Below are 18,672 nucleotides of genomic sequence, written 5' to 3' on the forward strand. Positions count from 1 at the left end.
TGTGCCTGACTAGGCAGTATTTTACCAGGGGCTCTGCTGGTGCTGGCTGAGGAGGAGATAAAATTTTGGAATGGAAGTCTGTCACCATGGGTTTTGGCTCTTTCTATCCTTGCCAGTATCAGCTAGGGCTCCAAAGAGCTTGTTGGGATTGATGCTTCTGCTGCTTCTTTTTCTTCTTCATTTTTTGTACTTGCATCTATTGTCCAAGTTTTCCATTTGCACTTTGTTTTTCTGTTTGGTTGTTTTTCCGGGTTGTTGATCTGTTCAGTGAGTGGCTCGGTATAATGCAATTCAACAGACTGAGTTAAGTGGAGATTCAGTAACGAATACAACAAGATACAGGGAAACCTAGTGTGAGGTAGTAAATCCATAGACATGTGGCTTCAAATCTCAGCTTTGCCTTATACTGGCTGTGTGATCTTTGGTATATCATTTAATTTCTTTGAACCATAGTTTCTTCATCTCTAAAAATGGGAATATAAATGTCTCATCATTTTGGTGAGGATTAAATGAGAGAATATATAGGAAAGAATCAAGCATTAAGTTGGTGCTGATTAAATATTCCCTTCTATCTTTCTTCCCATCTCCTTACGGAGTATACATGAGGAAATCAGACATGTATACAAGTGATATTGTGTGTGTGTACGTTTATGTGTGTGTTTAGTACACCCCTGAGAAGTGGCTGGAATTTGCCACAGTCATTGGGAATTGGGAGGTGGGGGCTTGGAGTAGATGCACATCTTCCTTGAGACCAGGCTGAGAGATATACTCTGACAAGGTAACGTAACATAATCTTTGTGCCTTTAAAGAAGACCTTAGGAGGGAAAAAGAAAGGACCTGGTGGTGGAGGCCTTGTGATGCTGATTTCCTCAGGCGGACCATTAGTGTCTCTCTGGTAGCTACTGATCTCTTAGAGATAGAATAATCTGCTTCACAGTAAGCTGAGAGCAGAACCTGGGGTTTGTAAGCATGAGAACTGGCTTTTAGGACAGTTAGTATGTAGCTTGGAAGATTGTAGCCACCACCCTTTCCCTTCCCACCCCTTAAAATCTGTTATATCATCATCAGAATGATCTTTTCAAGGATTCAAATCTGGTCATCTTCATTTGCTTTAAAACTTTTCAGGGCTCCCAGTTGCCTTCAGGTTAGAGTCCAAATTCCTTCTGTGACATACAGGGTCTTCCTTGGTCTGATCTCTGCTTACCCTCATCTCCCACTGCGCTTGCCTGAACTCCAGCAACACTGCATTATTTGCAGCTTCTCAACCCCTCCACCCTCTTGTATGTTCTGACCTATGATAGTCTTTCTGCTATGCTGTACTTCTTTCTTTCTAATTCCTCTGTTTTACTTGACAAACTTCTGCTATTTCTTTAAGACTCTTTTCAAGTCTCATGTTTTCTGTGAAGTTCTCTCTGACTTCTGAAGGTGAGGTGCCATGGGAAGAAAGACTTCTCTCTTCTAGGTTCCTCTAGAATTTTGTAGCATCAATGATTAGTAAACACAATGATGTCTCTTAATGCTTTTGTTTATGACCCGTTGGCATCTTTATTTTAGTGCCTTCATTGGGCTGCTCAATTCATACGTATGTAGATCCATTCACAACAGATATCTTTAGAATTAGAAGAATAAATGCAGATACAATACAGCACCTTGCCAGACTTAGCAAATTATATTTTATTATACCTCTTATCCCTGATGAAGTGAATAGCTGTCAGTAAAATGAACCATTAGGTTTGGAAAGAGCTGTTTATTATCAGGTTGATGGCATAGGTTCATCTGATCTGATTTTTTTAAATCGTTGACAAACTTTGGCCAAGACAAGTATAATTATTATGCTTTCTTTAAATAACTTTTCATTTGGATCCTCAAATTTCTTCTGGTGTAAATAGGATCTGAAATCTGTTTTTCATTTTGGAGCTTTCTCTAGATGTCTGGTGATCCTTGGTTATCTGTTCATATTTTAAAATGGGATACTAAATAGCTGATTGGAAATTTTAAATACTTGGTTGGCACTCACTGATTGTTGACCTCACTCCGTGGTGATCTGTCTGGGCTATTTGTGGGGCAACTACAATGTCAGTATCTTTAGGTCTTTCTGCTAGAGCTGGTCAGATTCTCTGGAAGTATCCTCTAGTCTCCTTCCTAGAGGTTATAGGCCTGGTGGCCACAGGTCTGGAAGCTGAGTGGGAGAGGAAGGCTCCAGGAAGGTCCTCAATAGTCAGTTTACTTACGCTCTTATCTTCAGTATGGTAACCCTGCCTTCAACTGTGCCTGCTATTCCCTTGTCTAGAGACCCTCTGTTTTACCCTTTCCAGAGGGAAAAGAAAACCCAAACATGGTGCTACCAGTTTCTGAACCTTGTAGGGGTTCTACAGGTTAAATTGAGTTACTTTTTGATTTTTTCCATTGATGTCTTAGTGTTCATCTTTCTTGGATCTGATAAGTCAGTTACCGTTCATCAATCTGCTTTCTAGCCTTCAACATTTTGTGACTATTGTTTTTCTCCATTTCTCTTTGTTTTTATGGTTTTGTGCCTTATAAAAAATCCGAAAGTAGGATCTAAAATCTATACTCCCCTCTTCAGAATAGATCGAATATTATTTATTCTTTCTCGAGATTCAAGTTCATTATCCTGAACATCAGTTATTCTGTCTTTTTCTGTTTTATTGATGCTCATGGGAGCTATTGCATTCTACACTAACTACGCTGATGCTATACTTTAAAACAAAAACAAAAGCTAAGGGCCACTTCTTTGGTGAGTACTATGCTTTTTACATTCTTGTGGTTGTTTTGGAATTATTTTCTCATTTTCTCCTTGCTGTTTGTGAAATGCAACAGACAGTATTGTTCTCCTTTCTTACTTTGTCATTTCTCACCTACTGTTATGTGGTACTCCCAAATTACTGGGTTTATTAAATGTGTATTTAAAGGAAGAGTGAGGCCCTAGGGACTCTACTGGTAGTAAAGTGTGAAGAATTAAAGACAGTTGTTTTGGCTTTGAAGAGGCCTTTTTGCTTACTTCCTAGTTCTCTATGTTAGAAAGACAAGGTTATCGGATTGCTGAATTCCATACAAGTGAGGTATTATAATAAAACTTCATGGCTTGTCAAGTAAATTGCTTTCATCCATGTCATCTCCTTTTTATTTTAAGCTTCATAGTAATTCTACAAGGTAGTAGGGCAGGTAGGATTATTTCCGTTTTATAGATAGGGCAGTTTGAGGTTCAGAGAGGTTAAATGACTTGTTCATATCACATAATTGAGTGATAGAGCTGGGCCTAATCTCACGTTGTCTGACTCAAACCCTAGTGCTCTGTCTCGTTTCTGTTCTGTCCCTTTGTATGTGGCCTTCTACAGAGAGGGTCAAATTCATAAAATTAGAGTTTAATGCAATGAGGAATAGTCTTTATGGTAGCCCAGTGGGACAGGCAATATTTTTCCTATTTCCCACCTGAGGAAATTCAAGCTCAGAGATATTAAATGACTTGTCCAAGGTCACCTGGCAAAATAAAGAGTGGCAGAACTGGGACTTATTTTCTCCTTTTGACTCCAGATCCTACTCTTTGATTGCAGTACATGATACTTCTCCCTAAATCTGAATGAGCTGCCAAAAGAGAAAATATGCCAGCCACATGGACGTTAGACAGTGATGGTTTGAACTTTTAGTAAACATCCAAGTCCTCTTCCCTGGGAAGTTTTCAGCTGATTGGAATTCTGAGTCTATTTTTCCAATCGGGGAGGATAAAGAACTGTTGTGTTTGGACTTGCAACAAACTTTAATTCCTTTAGTGGAAGCACTAAAGATACACGATTGCATTGCCAGTTTGGCACACAGAAATACTTAAACTCAAGTAGAAATACTTATTGAGTTACTAGTACAGCCTAATGTTCTGGACCCCAGGAAGGATTCATCATGAATCAGGGAATGTTAGGGATCTAAGATCCATTCATTCTTAGGCTTAAAGGCTGAGTTTGTCTAGACAATTAGTAGAATAATTCTGTATACCTTTATTGAGCTCCTGCTGTGTACTAGGAACAATAATAGACAGTGAGGAATGTCTTGCTTAGGAATCTCATGGTCTGGTTGGGAAGGGACACACAAACAAATAATTACATTGTGGTGTAAGAAGGTACTATAATTGAGAGAGATACAAAGAATGCTGAACAGAGAATGATCAATTCTGCCCAGATCAAGGGTGGGAAGAGTGATTAGAGAAAAGTTAACAGTGAAAATGATGGTTGATTTTTGTCTTGCAGGATGGGTCAGATCTTTAGTCAGAAAGCAAATGAAGGGCATTGTAGGCAGAGGGAACAGTATGTGCAAAAATCTCAGAAATATGAAAGAGTTTGTTGTCTGAGGGAAGCAGTGGAAAACTTAATTCAGCTAGAACTAGAGAGTAAGGTAAACTAGGCCTCGTCTCTGGGGTAGGGCCCTCAAGGCCTCTTCCTATTAACGCTGTGCCAGCTTCTGGTCTCCATATGTATATTCTTCCTCATATGCAAGTGTTCTCTGAGACAGGCTCCATCTCCTCTCCAGTCTTGCTAGCCTTTCTTCAGAGCTTAGTACAATTATACTTTCTTCTAAAAAGCTTTCCAGGCTGATACCTGATACGTCTCTTCTCCAAACTCCTGTTGCCCTTTGTAAGCCAGTGCAATTGCCTCCTAAGTTAATACTGACAAGTGTTCATCATAATTTGTTTCTGTATTGCTTACTATTCTAGAAGGATTTGCCAGTAGTGCTATTTCTGATTATGTCCAGGGTGGAAGTTTATTGTTTGGTTACTTGCATTTTTTAAGCCTTAGTTATAGGTTTATTTTGAGGCTGTTTAACCTTCTATTCAGCTCAGGAATCCTTCAGTTTAGGGAGTAAAGTGTGGTGAAATGAGACCCTATAGGAAGCCTTCTCTGATACTCCCAGAGCTAGTGATTCCTTTTCTTTTTGTCTTGGTACTTGTCACCCTGCCCTAGATCTCTCTTTTTAGTGTCTGTTGCCCGGACTAGATAGTGGGCCCCCTGAGGGCAGGGATTTGGTATGGAGTTCATCTCTTGTGTTTTCAGTAGCCAACATAAAACCCAGATACAGAATAAGTGTTTGGTACATGTCTGCTGAGTCAGGATACAGGAGTTCGAGTTCCAGTTCTACCACTGTGTGACCTTGGGCAGGTCACTTCCAATCTTTGAAACTGCAGTTTTCTTATCTGTAAAATATGAAGATTAGACTCCATGACTAGTATCAAAGCATTTATCCTACTTGCAGCAGTCAGGGACCAGTTGAAGAGATATAAGCTACACCAATAATTTGAACAGGTAAAATTTAATGTAAAGAATTGTTAACTAGGTAAAATGCGGTTAACTACTAAAAGACATAAAAGAGAACTCTAAGGTGTAATAGAGGTAGTAACTCTGGAAAACGACTACCATCCCTAGGACTGAGGGAAAAGCAAGCAAGGAAGGGACTTAGAAGCTTAAGAAAAGAGAGCTCCTTCAGGGGCCGGCCTGGTTGTGTAGTGTTTAAGTTCGCGCGCTGGATTCGCAGGTTCAGATCCTGGGTGTGGGCCTACATATCACTCATCAAGCCATGCTGTGGCAGTGTCCCACATACAAAATAGAGGAAGATTGGCACAGATGTTAGCTCAAGGCCAATCTTCCTCAAGCAAAAAGAGGAGGATTGGCAATGGATTCCTCACCAAAAAAGAAAAAAAGAAAGAAAGAAAAAAAGAAAAGAGAGCTCCACAAGGCTGAGATTCAGTCCTCTGAGGAGAGTATATGGCAGTCCTAGGAATGTGCTCCATGTTGCTGTGGTGAAGAAGAAACTGGATGGAGGGCGCTTGCCTCAGAACCTGGAGAGCCATGGTATTGAAATCTACCACGACCCCTGCACCACTGATCTACTCGCTGCCTTGTAGAAAAACCAAATACTGGAAAAAGTCCCTTCTTTCTCCCTTAGTCTCTTAGTCTCTTTCTAGCACCCTCTATTGGCAGAACCTGACATGAACCAGCTAGAAAGGGAGAAATGTAGTCTGTAGAGTCCAGTCTAGTATCGCAGAGCAGGGCAATGAAGAATTGGTTTGGAGCTATAAGGCAAAAATTAATAATTTCTGTATTGTAATAATCTGTTTCAATATTTGTTTGTCTTCCTCATTGTACCATGAACTCGGTAGTGTCATGTTTGTCTCTGTATCTGCATTGCCCTAGAAGGGGCCTGGCACTAAAGGGTTGCTCAATAAATACTGTTTGAATGAAGGAAATTCTCTGTAAAATAGGGAAAATTAGGTGTTTCTCTAGGTTGCCTTAAGTCTGATTATCTTGGAAGGGATTGGAGCTAGGCCTGCTTCCTAAAAGTTAAAACCTTGCTGAATGCCATTTATCATGAGCCTGTCATGTGCATAGCTTGCGTTGGATGCTAGAGTGAGGACAGACAGGGCATTCTCCTGTTAATATTCGTATAGTCTATGGGGCCAGCCCAGTGGCATAGTAGTTAAGTTTGTGCGTTTCGTGTCAGCGGCCCAGGGTTCGCCGGTTCAGATCCTGGGCACGAACCTGCTCACCGCTCATCAAGCCATGCTGAGGTGGCTTCCCTCATAGAAGAACTAGAAGGACCTACAACTAGGATATACAACTATGTACTGGGGGCTTTGGTGGATAAAAAAAAAAGAGGAAGATTGGCAACAGATGTTAGCTCAGGGCCAATATTCCTAAAAATATATATATGTATATTCATATAATCTATGAAATTAAGCATATCCCCTTTCCCAAAGGGTGACAATCTGAAATATAGGGTAGGTACTTTGTATATAAGTATATTCCTCAGAAGGCTGAGGAGGCTAACATATTATGTGTCATGTGCAGTTTAGTTCATTTCATCCCTACAGCCCATTGTATTATTCCCATTTTACAGATGGAGAAACAGGCTCAGAAAAGTTGAGGGACTTGACCAAAGTTACACAGCTGGTAAGTGGCAAAGCTGTGATGTGAGCACAGGTTTGGCTGTTCTAAAATTTGAACAGAGCAACACTCTCTCCCTTTCTCCCAGTTTATGAGGACAAGCACAGAGTTTGTTAGCTGATGGCGGTAGAAATCTGTGGAATTGCTTTCTCTTTCTGGCCATTTGGGGCTGAGCAAGTAAGAACAGAGCAGAATAGCAGCTCTTGCAAGGCTGTAATGACAGTGTTTGCTAATAATTGGCCTTTTAAATAAGCCAATTTGAGCCTGAGCTTCAGACATCTGATTTGTGAAGCGCTCTCTATCTGGCAGCCGGGTATTCTTTTTTTTTAATCCCACAGTTGCAGCTCACAAAAGAGTTCTGATGCATTCCCTGCAACGTTAAGCCTCTCTTCTCTTGCTCCTTCAGGTTTCCTTTCTCTTCTGGGGCCTGAAACTAGATAGACCACTTAATTATTACTGAGAAGCAAAATTTATGAGGCTGGTGTGTTTGTTGCTTCTGGGCCAGCACACACAAAGCCTGTAAGTAAATTATTTAGGATTGAGAGTCAGTTATTCCTTTCTCAGGTTGTCAGCCAGGCAGAGTTGGGGACCCTGATGCCTGTCTCATTGCTTAAAGGGTCGGAGTATTGCATATGGCCTGAGAGAGAGAATGTTACAAGAAAAGCTTTCCATTAAAAGCATTGGAAGAAGCCAGTAATGTCAGGATTTGCTAATCAAATTATTCAGCTGGTTATTTTGTGATTATCCACTGGGATGGCCACTGAGATTGGCTGACATGGGAGTGTGATTTCATCATGACACTGAGAAGCCCTTGGACCAATGTCACCTTTCCTTAATTTCTTTTGGTACTACCATTGACTAGGCAATCTTAGAATAGTTACCTTCCTCTTTGATTTTCCTCGCAGTAAACGCTGCTGCTTAACTGGTTTTCAGAAGTGATGACATTTATTCTTTAGAAGGAACTGAAGAAGAAATAAACATGTCATTTATTTTTAACTGTATGCTCACTAGAGTTGAAATCTTACTTTCATTTTGTGCTGTAGCACCGAACAGGAAAGATGATGTAGTGGAATTTGTATGGGCTTTAATAGCAGAACCATCCTGGCAAAACCCCATTCTCCTAGTTAATAATTTAATAGTTATTTGTCCTGTCTGAGTCTCAGTTTTCTCATTAAAATGAGAATAATGACAAATAATAATGATAATAATGGTGATCCACGATTTTGGGTAAGTCTGTTAATTTTTCTGAACCTCACTTTATTTATCTGTAAAATGGAGGTGGTAATTCCTCAATAATGGGTTTGATTTGAGAAAGAAACTGGCTGGTATAAATGGAAGTGTCTAGTGGAGTGCCTGGCACATAGTATTTGCGTATGCTAAGTGCTAAATAAGTGGCTTTGACTGTTCTTAGGAGATCTGAAGGAAAAGATCCCTGAGGGTAGGACAGTTCTTGTGGGATGTGTCAAGGATTAATAAATACTCATTGATTAATTCTTTCAGTGGGGAACTCTTGTCATTTCCTTTAGAGACAGTTTTGCTCAATGTGCTGGTGTTCTTTCTCCTACCCTCATGTTTCCAGACAGAACTATGGAGTTGTTTCCCCTGAGAGTTTCTTTCCCAAGTTGTAGTCCTGTTGTTGGTATTCCAAGTTGTTCTCTATAGAGAAAGTGGAATATAAAGGCTGAGCTGTGGTTCAAAACTTCCAGTAGCTTGTATTTCTGGGTCCAGTGTTTTGTACACAAGACTGAGGAGGGTTTGTCAGAGGCCTTTAAGGAGCTGTGATCATGCTATTATTTTGCTAATTCTTTGGTATAAGCCAAGAAGGAGGATTGGCCAGTAGAAAATGTTTTATGGACCAGTAAACTGGATGTCCCTGCAAAGCTGGGCTGTGATGTACTTAGCCTCTTCAGGCAAGAGACTCTGGCGAGTTTGAATTCCACTCGTTTCAGTTTGAGGGTTTCATTTCTCTTTTTGTCACATAGGTATGGAATCCTTAGAGATATTCAAAAGCCAAAACATAAAGGTTAGAGGACTTGTTTAAAGTCATATGGTAAAACCAGAATCTAGATTTCTTCCTTTTAATTCTCTTCCGTTCTTTAGGAAAATTAACTGTTTATTTCATAGGATGTTTAGCCAACAATAAGCAGTTTACTTTTGAGAATAGTCTCTGGTTTTCCTTCTCATAAATGCTACAGGATTGTACTGAGCCATAAAGATTACAAAGTCCTTTCATGGCCAGTGTTGCTTTTTTCTTTACAACGCTCCTATGAGATAAGCAAGTCAGATACTCTTAATGATTTTTGGTTTGTTCTTGTTTTTTAAAAAACTAATGAGGAAATGGAGGCCCAGAGAGGGGAGGTGACTTGTTCAGAGTCACATAGTGAGTCAATGGTTGGGTTAGAATTAGAACTCAGGAGCAAGAAGGCCCTTTTATTTTTAGGTTTTTGATTATCACTGGGAATGTTGTCAGACCTTGCAACGCTGGATATTATCACTGTCTACAATCTTTGCCAATCTGATGAGAGAAAAATATCCACTGCCACTACTACTGAACATTTATAAGTTTTCCAAGAACTTTCATATTATTTCTGTCTTTTGTCCTTTCAAGAACTTCATGAGGGGCCTTGTGATTAAAATAAGATGAATCGAACATTTATCTTATCTCCTTTTAAAAACTCCATTGAAATGGAATAAAATTAGTATTAACTCACAAGGCTAAGAGAATAGGAGAAGATGGAGAAGAGGCCCAAGTGCTGAATGATTTAGCAGATTAGAGAAAGAGGAAAGCTAAGGCTCCAGAGGGGATGTGTATATGAACAGAGCCATTTGTGGTACAGAACTTGAGAAAGCCCTAGATATTGGAGGTTCTTGGCGTCTTGAATGGTAGCTTAAGAGGTGGAGCTGAAAACAAGAGTTCAAAGGTTATATAAAGAACAGTGAAACCCTCAGATCTTTTCTCTATTTAAGCAGAACATGGGAGGTTTATTCTCTGGAGAAATAAAGTTAGGGAGGCCTTGTATTTGGGAATACCAAATTTAGCTGAGAGTAAAAGAGAGATGATATTGTGAAAACAGGGATTAAGTGAAGATCTCCATCTAGTTATTAGCTCCCAGATGTAGGTAGTCAGGCTTATTCTCCTCAGATGAGGGATTGGGGGATTCCTTTCTGAGAAACTGACTCACAGACGTTTGAGGGCCTCCCTAATAAAAAATTGGTTTGACATTTTCTCTTGTTATAGTGGAGCCTAAAAGTTAATGTGCCCTACTGCTCACGCAACGTATCTGTGTGTGTCTTACTCCTGAATGTGAAAGAATAGGCAAAGATCACCTGATATTTGAAAGACTTCTAACGTGAGTAACAGATAAAAGGAACCCCAGTCCCCAGGGCTGCCCTTTCTCACCACTCCTGTTCAACATAGTACTGGAGGTTTTGGCCAGAGCAATCAGGCAAGAAAAAGGAATAAAAGGAATCCAAATAGGCAATGAAGAAGTGAAACTCTCACTATTTGCAGATGACATGATTTTATATATAGAAAACCCTAAAGAATCCATTGGGAAACTATTAGAAATAATCAACAACTACAGCAAAGTTTCAGGGTACAAAATCAATCTACAAAAATCAGTTGCATTTCTGTATGCTAATAATGAACTAACAGAAAGAGAGCTCAAAAAGATAATACCATTTACAATTGCATCAAAAAGAATAAAATACCTAGGAATAAATCTTACCAAGGAGGTGAAGGACCTATACAATGAGAACTACAAGACATTATTGAAAGAAATCAATGATGACATAAAGAAATGGAAAGATATCCCATGCACGTGGATTGGAAGAATAAACATAGTTAAAATGTCTATATTACATAAAGCAATCTACAGATTCAATGCAATCCCAATCAGAATCCCAATGACATTCTTCACGGAAATAGAAAAAAGAATACTAAAATTCATATGGGGCAACAAAAGACCCCGAATAGCTAAAGCAATCCTAAGAAAAAAGAACAAAGCAGGAGGCATCACAATCCCTGACTTCAAAACATACTATAAAGCAATAGTAATCAAAACAGCATGGTACTGGTACAAAAACAGACACACAGATCAATGGAACAGAATTGAAAGCCCAGAAATAAAACCACACATATACGGACAGCTAATTTTCAACAAAGGAGCTAAGAACATACAATGGAGAAAGGAAAGTCTCTTCAATAAATGGCGTTGGGAAAACTGGACAGCCACATGCAAAAGAATGAAAGTGGACCATCTGCTATCGCCATTCACAAAAATTAACCCAAAATGGATCAAAGACCTGAAGGTGAGACCTGAAACTATCAAACTCATAGAAAAAAATATAGGCAACACACTATTTGACATTGGTCATAAAGGAATCTTTTCAGATGACATGCCTACCCAGACGAGGGAAACTAAAGAAAAAATAAACAAGTGGGACTTTATCGGATTAAAGAACTTCTACAAGACAAACGAAACCAGAATCAAGATGAACAGACAACCCACCAGCTGGGAGAGAATATTTGCAAAACATACATCTGACAAGGGGTTGATCTCCATAATATATAAAGAACTCACACAACTGAACAACAAAAAAACAAATAACGCAATCAAAAAATGGGCAGAGGAAATGTACAGACACTTCTTCAAAGAAGATATACAGATGGCCAATAGGCACATGAAAAGATGTTCAACATCATTAATCATCAGGGAAATGCAAATCAAAACAACACTGAGATATCACCTCACGCCCATTAGAATGGCTATAATCACCAAGACAAAAAACAACAAATGTTGGAGAGGATATGGAGAAACAGGAACCCTCATACACAGCTAGTGGGAATGCAAACTGGTGCAGCCTCTATGGAAAACGGTATGGAGATTCCTCAAAGAATTAAAAATAGAGATGTCCTATGATCCAGCCATCCCACTACTGGGAATCTATCCAACGCACCTGAAATCAACAATCCAAAGAGGCTTATGCACCCCTATGTTCATCGCAGCATTATTCACCATAGCCAAGAAGTGGAAGCAACCTAAGTGTCCCTCGACTGATGATTGGATCAAGAAAATGTGGTATATATATACAATGGAATACTACTCAGCCGTAAAAAGAAGACAAAATCGTCCCATTTGCAACAACATGGATGGGCCTGGAGGGTATTATGTTAAGTGAAGTAAGCCATAAGGAGAAAGACAAACACTGTATGATCTTACTCATATGTGGAATATAAACCAACACATGGACAGAGAAAACTGTATTGTGGTTACCAGGGGCAATGGGGGTGGGGGGTGGGCACAAGGGGTGAAGGGAGTCATATATATGGTGATGGACAAACATAAATGTACAACCCAAAATTTCACAATGTTAAAAACTATTAAAACATCCAAAAAAAAAAAAAAAAAAGAAACCTCACCCCCAAAAAAAAGGTTGGGGTGGGGGGAGAGCACAAGAGGGAGCAAAAGAAAATTTGAAAAAACTCAGATCAGGAAAGATATTGCCTCAGTGAAACAAGAGTAAGGTCCTATAAAAAAAAGGAATAGAGAACAAGAAAGAACTTTTGGACACCTAAAAGTATAGCGGACATAAAGAAAGAATAGAAACAAAGAAGTAGAAAATAGGAGATTAAAGAAATAAATTAGAAGATCAGTTTAAGATTTATTTAAATGTAAAAGTTATTTAAATTTAAGAAAAGTGATTTAATTATTTTTGATGTTTTACTTCTCTCCAATTCCTCCAGTTTCTTCCCTTTAGATCTCTGGGTCTCCTAATAGTTAGGTGTTGGATTATAGAGTGAAGGAAATCATCAAAATAATAGTATAATTTCCCAGAACTTAAGTACATGTATGTTTAGATTGAAAACCTCATCAAGTGCTCAGTACAATGACTAAGAAAAGAAACACATCATCATGAAATGTCAGAACACTGGGTAGAATGAACATATCGTAGAAGCTTCCAGAGGGAATTAACAAGTCATATACAAAGGCATTGGACTTCTCAAAAGCTATATTGGAAGCCAGAAGAAAGTGGAGGAATTGCCTTACATTCTGAAAGGAAATGATTTTTCAACCTAGAATTCTATACCCAGTCAAAACTAACAATCAAATATAAAGGTAGGGGAGAAAAGACGTTCAGACATGCGGCATCTTAAAAGGTTTATTTCCCATGTATGCTGTCTCAGGAAACTTAGTAATTTGATATATCATAATGAGCTAGGAAAGAAAGAGGAAGGCATGGATCCAGGAAATGGGGGAATCTAACATAGAAGAGAAAAGTGAGTAGAAACTCCAAAATGATGGTTTAGGGGTATTCCAGGGCCACAGCTGTGCAGGAGGCCTAGAGAGAGTTACCAGATTGGAATAACAAGAGGTTGGAGGTCTCCAAGAGGGATGTTTTAAAGAAAAGATAAAATGAAACCAGTAAATTATCTGACATGTTTGATCATATTAAAAGGAGCCTTAAAGGTTTTTGGAGTCTTAAAGTTTTGCAAAATTGGGGAAAAGGACATTAAAACCAAGCAAATTAAAAATGAGGCAACTGTTAATTCTAGGAAAAAGTAGAATTCTAGCTAAGAAAGGCAGTGCAGTCATAATACACTATGTGGCTTAGCTGTGAAAATCACTATAATAATGTAAACCCTGAGTATTAATTTAAAAAAACATTTTATTTTGAAATAATTATAGATTTACAGAAAGTTGCAAAGATAGTACAGAGAGGTCCTATATACCCTTTACCCAGTTTTCCCCAGTGGTTAGATCTTGTGTAACAATGGTACAGTATCAACAGCAGGAAAATGACATTGGTGCAATGTGTGTATATAGTTCTGTTCCATTTTATCACATGTGTAGATTTGTATAACCACCACTGCAATGAAGATATAGAATATTCCATTACTACAAAATATCCCTCATACTACCCCTTTATAGTCACAACATCCCCCATCCCTAATTCCTGGCAACCACTAATTTGTTTTCCATCTGTATAATTTTGTCATTTCAAGATAAATATATAAGTAGAATCATACAGTGTGTGACTTTTTTTCACTCAGCCATAATGCCGTTGAGATCCATCCAAGTGGTTGTGTGTATCAATTGTTTATTCCTTTTGATTGCTGAATAGTAGTCCATGGTATGGGCATATCCTAAATATTAATTTAGCTAAAAATTGTGATGTGACTATGTTGGTGGAAGGGAAGTATGTGTACCTGTGTGTGGGTGGTTGTGGGGGTGATGATCATGATATAAAAGAGCAAATCCTCATAACATAAAGATGATAAATAGTGACTAAAATTGAAAAAAAAAGCCAGTGTAAGCATGTTTTTTGGAAATAAAACGAGAAGTACTAAGAAAAAGAGCTAAAAGTTGACAGTGAGTGCCTTTGGGAAGTAGAAATCAGGAGTAAGATAGGGGACTGCTGCTTTTTTGTTGTAAGCCTTATGGTACTACATACACATGAAGTAAAGGGTTATTACTATACATGGAAATAGGGCCCAGAGACTTAGGAGGCCAAGGTTCTAGAATGGCTAACTAGGGAAGCTGAGTCTCCAGCTCTGGCTCTCAGACTCTCACCACTGCCCTTTCTGTTCCAACCTGCCTTGGAGTGTTTGCTGCTGATGTTCATATAAGTGAAAGCTGGTGCTGCCAACAGAGCCCTCTCAGTATTTTTTATATTGGTCATTACAGCCTCTGTATGTGGGACACTGCAAAGTGCCTGACATAGCAAACAAGAGTCCTAATGACCCAGTTCCTGAGTAGCTGATGCTGGAGTAATAAATTACCATAAAACTGCTTTCTGAAATGCCAACTTGGTAGCCATGTCCATTTTTTTTTTCTTCGGATGGGCTAAGGATAGCTCTTTTATAGAAATTGCATGGACCTGTATTTTTTGGGGGGGGTTAAAAATTGATTGTTGGCCCCTGACAAAATACCCCTGTCATAAGAAAGGGAAGTCACAGCCTAGGTTTGGGAATCAGAGAACTTGAATGCAAACTATTGCTCCACTACTTTGTTTTTTTTGCTTCTGTAGCAAAGTAGGATTCCTTCTTTCCTAAGCTGCAATTTTAGCTTCCTTGAGAATTCCCTTTTTGTCATTGGCTTTTGGCAGTTTTAAAATTATATGCCTTGAAAAAGGTCTTTTTGCATGGATATAATTAGGAGTTCTGTTGGCTTCATGTACTTGTATGTCCAGTTCCTTCCCCAGGTTGGGGAGGTTCTCAGCTATTATTTCTCTGAACAATCTCTCTACTCCTTTCTCCCTCACTTCTTCCTCTGGGATACCTATAATCTTTATGTTACTTTTCCTAATTGAGTTGGATATTTCTCAAAGAATTTCTTCAGTTTTAAAAAAAAATCTTAGTTCTCTCTCCCCCTCCACCTGAAGCATTTCTAGGTTCCTATCTTTGAGGTCACTAATTCTCTGTTCCATAAGGTCTACTCTATTTTTTTTTATTTCTACATTACTTTTAATCTCATTAATTATGTTCTTCATATCCAGAATTTCTGTTTCTTTTTTTTTAGAGCTTCAGTGTCTATGGTGAGGTATTCCTTCTGTTCATTAATTTTATTCCTGAGCTCACTGAAGTGTCTTTCTGAGTTTTCTTGTAACTCATTGAGTTTCTTTATACTAGCTATTTTGAATTGTCTGTCAGTTAGATTGTAGTCTTCTGTGACTTCAGGTTTGGTTTCTGGAGAATTGTCATTTTCCTTCTGCTCTGCAGTGTTACTCTAGTTCCTCATGGTGTTTGATGAATTGATCCTCTGCTGGCATATTTGTGGTAGTAATCACTTTTTCTTATTTGGGTACAGCTTTGGTTACTTTGGTTCTGGTCACCAGGGTCTTGTGTTCCTCCACTGGCTGTCTGTGGGCTCGGACTCTGCAGTCCCTTGCACCATCTGTGCTGCTGTTTGGGGTACTGGTTGCACCGCTGGCAGAGGTGCTGGATTCATGGGTGTCACTGTTGCTGGTGAGAGCCTGGGGACCCAGAGACTTGTATACAGCCCCCGCTGCTGGTGGAGCTGGTGTTGGGGTTGCCACCACTGGGGGCTAGGTCACCAGTTCTGCTGTGGTTCCTGTTGCTTCTTCACAGATTCCCCCTGCCACTGTTGAGAGGGCTGGGGCTGTTTTTTCTGTTCTCGGCCTGTCTGCTCATAGTTGTGCCAGTCGGCCACTCTGTGTTTGTGCAGCTGGGCCACTGCAGCATGGTGGGCACTCCCACTGGTGGGCTACCGCTGCTCTGCAAGCATTTGCATGTGGCTGTGCTGCCCCCGCCTCCACCTACAGTTGCGCTGGCCGCTGTGTGAGGATTGGCTACCTGGATCGCTGCTGCCAGAGAGGGGGAGGTGGCCACTCCCCTAGTTCAACTACTTCCCCGGGGTCCAGTCCACCCACCTTCAGGTGTATAACTGCATGGATCTCTCAGGCATCCTGTTGTGCTATGTAGGGAATCCTTTACTGGTTAATGGATGTCTGTTTAGTTTTGACTTAGAAGGGAGAGACAAAGAAAACAACTCACTCCGCCATCATGCTGATGTCACTGAGAATTCCCTTTTTGACATCTTTGTTGAACTCTAGTGTTCCCAAACTTCTCGTGCCCCAGATAGTTCTTTGGGTCACTTCTGAGAATGATTTATTGCTCATCCATCATGCATGAGAATTTTATTCTCAGTGAGGAATCCCATTGTTTAGTGCTGGGGAATCATTCTTTGCTCTCATTTGCCAACTACAATATTCAAGCCAGAGTGAAGGCCTCACAATGAGTCAGTGCCCTAGTAGTTTACTTCAAATACTGGGTTATCCCCTTCCCCACTGTTATTGCCATTAAACCATTCTTATCCATAGGCATTAGCTGCAAGCTCCCTTGGTTTTCTTTGCTTACTAGTGAGGCTGTTCTGTGGTTGTTTTATCCAGTTAAGACTAATTTCCTAGTTCTAAAAATGAAAATAAGAGCTGTTATTGGCCACCAGAGCAAATGTCATGATCAGATATGAGCAAAAACAAGAGCAGAGCTTTATTTTTATCTCCTGCCGCCCCTGGGCTCAATGGTGAGGAAAAGGGGTCCTTTAGCTTGGTCAAGTGCTCATCGCCAGAAGGTGGGTAGGGGTAGGTGTGTCTCAGCTCTCTTGTCCCTGAGGATCAGGCCCTTTGAGGGTTCCACAGGTATTGCAACAATGGTACAGACGAGTACAGGATGTCTGTCCTGTTATTCAGACTGCCCTGGAGAGGGGGCCAAAGGGCTCCTTCCTTTATGGCTCTTACTGAGAGCCACAAACAACATTCATAGGCTAGGTTGCACATGCAGGAAAAGCCACTAATCCTTTCAGATTATAAGACTAAAATCAATCTTATTAAAATAATAGCACATAGGGCCGGCCCAGTGGCGCAAGCGGTTAGGTGCGCGCACTCTGCTGCGGTGGCCCGGAGATCACCGGTTTGGATCCTGGGCATGCACCAACACATGGCTTGTCAAGCCATGCTGTGGCAGCGTCCCATATAAAAAATGGAGGAAGAAGGGCATGGATGTTAGCCCAGGGCCAGTCTTCCTCAGCAAAAAGAGGAGGATTGGCAGATGTTAGCTCAGGGCCGATCTTCCTCACACACACACAAAAATAATAGCACATATATTTTCTGAAACTACTGTATCATAATAAAATTTTATTAGCTCATTTGTAACTTGGAACTTACTGATTTGAACCAGTGTAAGAGACAGCCTTCTAGACCAAAGGACCTTGATATAACTTAGAGTTTTCTGGGAAGTCCCAGGCCCATGAGGTGGTTTTCTGGGAACCATCGCCAGTAATGGTTTTTTCAGCTGATTATTTTAGTTGTCTTTGGGTGTGGGGGGTAGAGGGGGGAGGGACAGATGTTTGACAGTACTGTGAAATAATGTATAAACCCATCTCTTCTTTTTCATGGGCTTGACACTTGGTAAGAGGACAAAGACTTTGGGCAGGGTATGTAGGGAGCCCCTTTGATGTTCTGAATTCTGTAAAGGGTCTGTTTCTTCTTAGACAGGGTGTCCTTTGGTGACAGCCTTGATGTCCTCTCCCTTTAAGGATTATGGTTTCAGTGAAACATTTTGAGATGATTGCTAAAGAAACTAGGTCAAATCAGGTATGATTTATGAAATGCACCATTAACGAGGCAATGAGAAAGTCAATTCTCTCTTTCTCTGTCCTGAAATTCTAAAGAGGTTAATTACAGGAAGGTCTTCAAACCATATGTTCCTTTGTCTTGGAAACATTCCCATTTTTGCATAATGTGCTTGCTATGTGACTACATCTAATCATACAGTATTTAGTATCAGCACTTATTACTTAAGTTCTTTGGTTTTATTTTTTTTATTTTTTATTTTTTTTATTTTTTATTTTTTTAGATTTTATTTATTTATTTATTTTCCCCCCAAAGCCCCAGTAGATAGTTGTATGTCATAGTTGCACAGCCTTCTAGTTGCTGTAGGTGGGACGCGGCCCCAGCATGGCCAGAGAAGCGGTGCGTCTGTGCGCGCCCGGGATCCGAACCCGGGCTGCCAGCAGCGGAGCGCGTGCACTTAACCGCTAAGCCACGGGGCCGGCCCAGTTCTTTGGCTTTATATCTGAAGTTATATAAAGCAGATTTTAAAGTAATATTTAAATTATAATTTTAAGTGGTGAATCTACTGATGTGGTACACTCACTGATCTATGATTAACCTAACAGTATTGCTTCAAAAATCTATGCTCTGGTCT

General features: G+C 40.0%; 1 protein-coding gene across 6 annotated transcripts in view; it reads left to right on the plus strand.

The window, feature by feature from the left end:
• The window catches only part of FAM168A (family with sequence similarity 168 member A), a 180,274-nt gene that overhangs the window by 47,207 nt on the left and 114,395 nt on the right, over positions 1–18,672 (plus strand). For 4 of the 6 annotated variants that reach the window (XM_058545628.1, XM_058545632.1, XM_058545630.1 and 1 more), the window contains exon 1: positions 6,906–6,950. The exons of 1 other annotated variant lie outside the window; for it this stretch is intronic. The gene's annotated coding sequence lies outside the window, so the exon portion shown is untranslated. Of the gene's footprint in view, positions 1–6,897; positions 6,951–18,672 lie in introns of those variants that run through there. One more of the 6 variants, XM_058545629.1, reaches the window with a different exon arrangement.

This window comes from Diceros bicornis, chromosome 7, assembly GCF_020826845.1.
Source record: "Diceros bicornis minor isolate mBicDic1 chromosome 7, mDicBic1.mat.cur, whole genome shotgun sequence".
Taxonomy (NCBI): domain Eukaryota; kingdom Metazoa; phylum Chordata; class Mammalia; order Perissodactyla; family Rhinocerotidae; genus Diceros; species Diceros bicornis.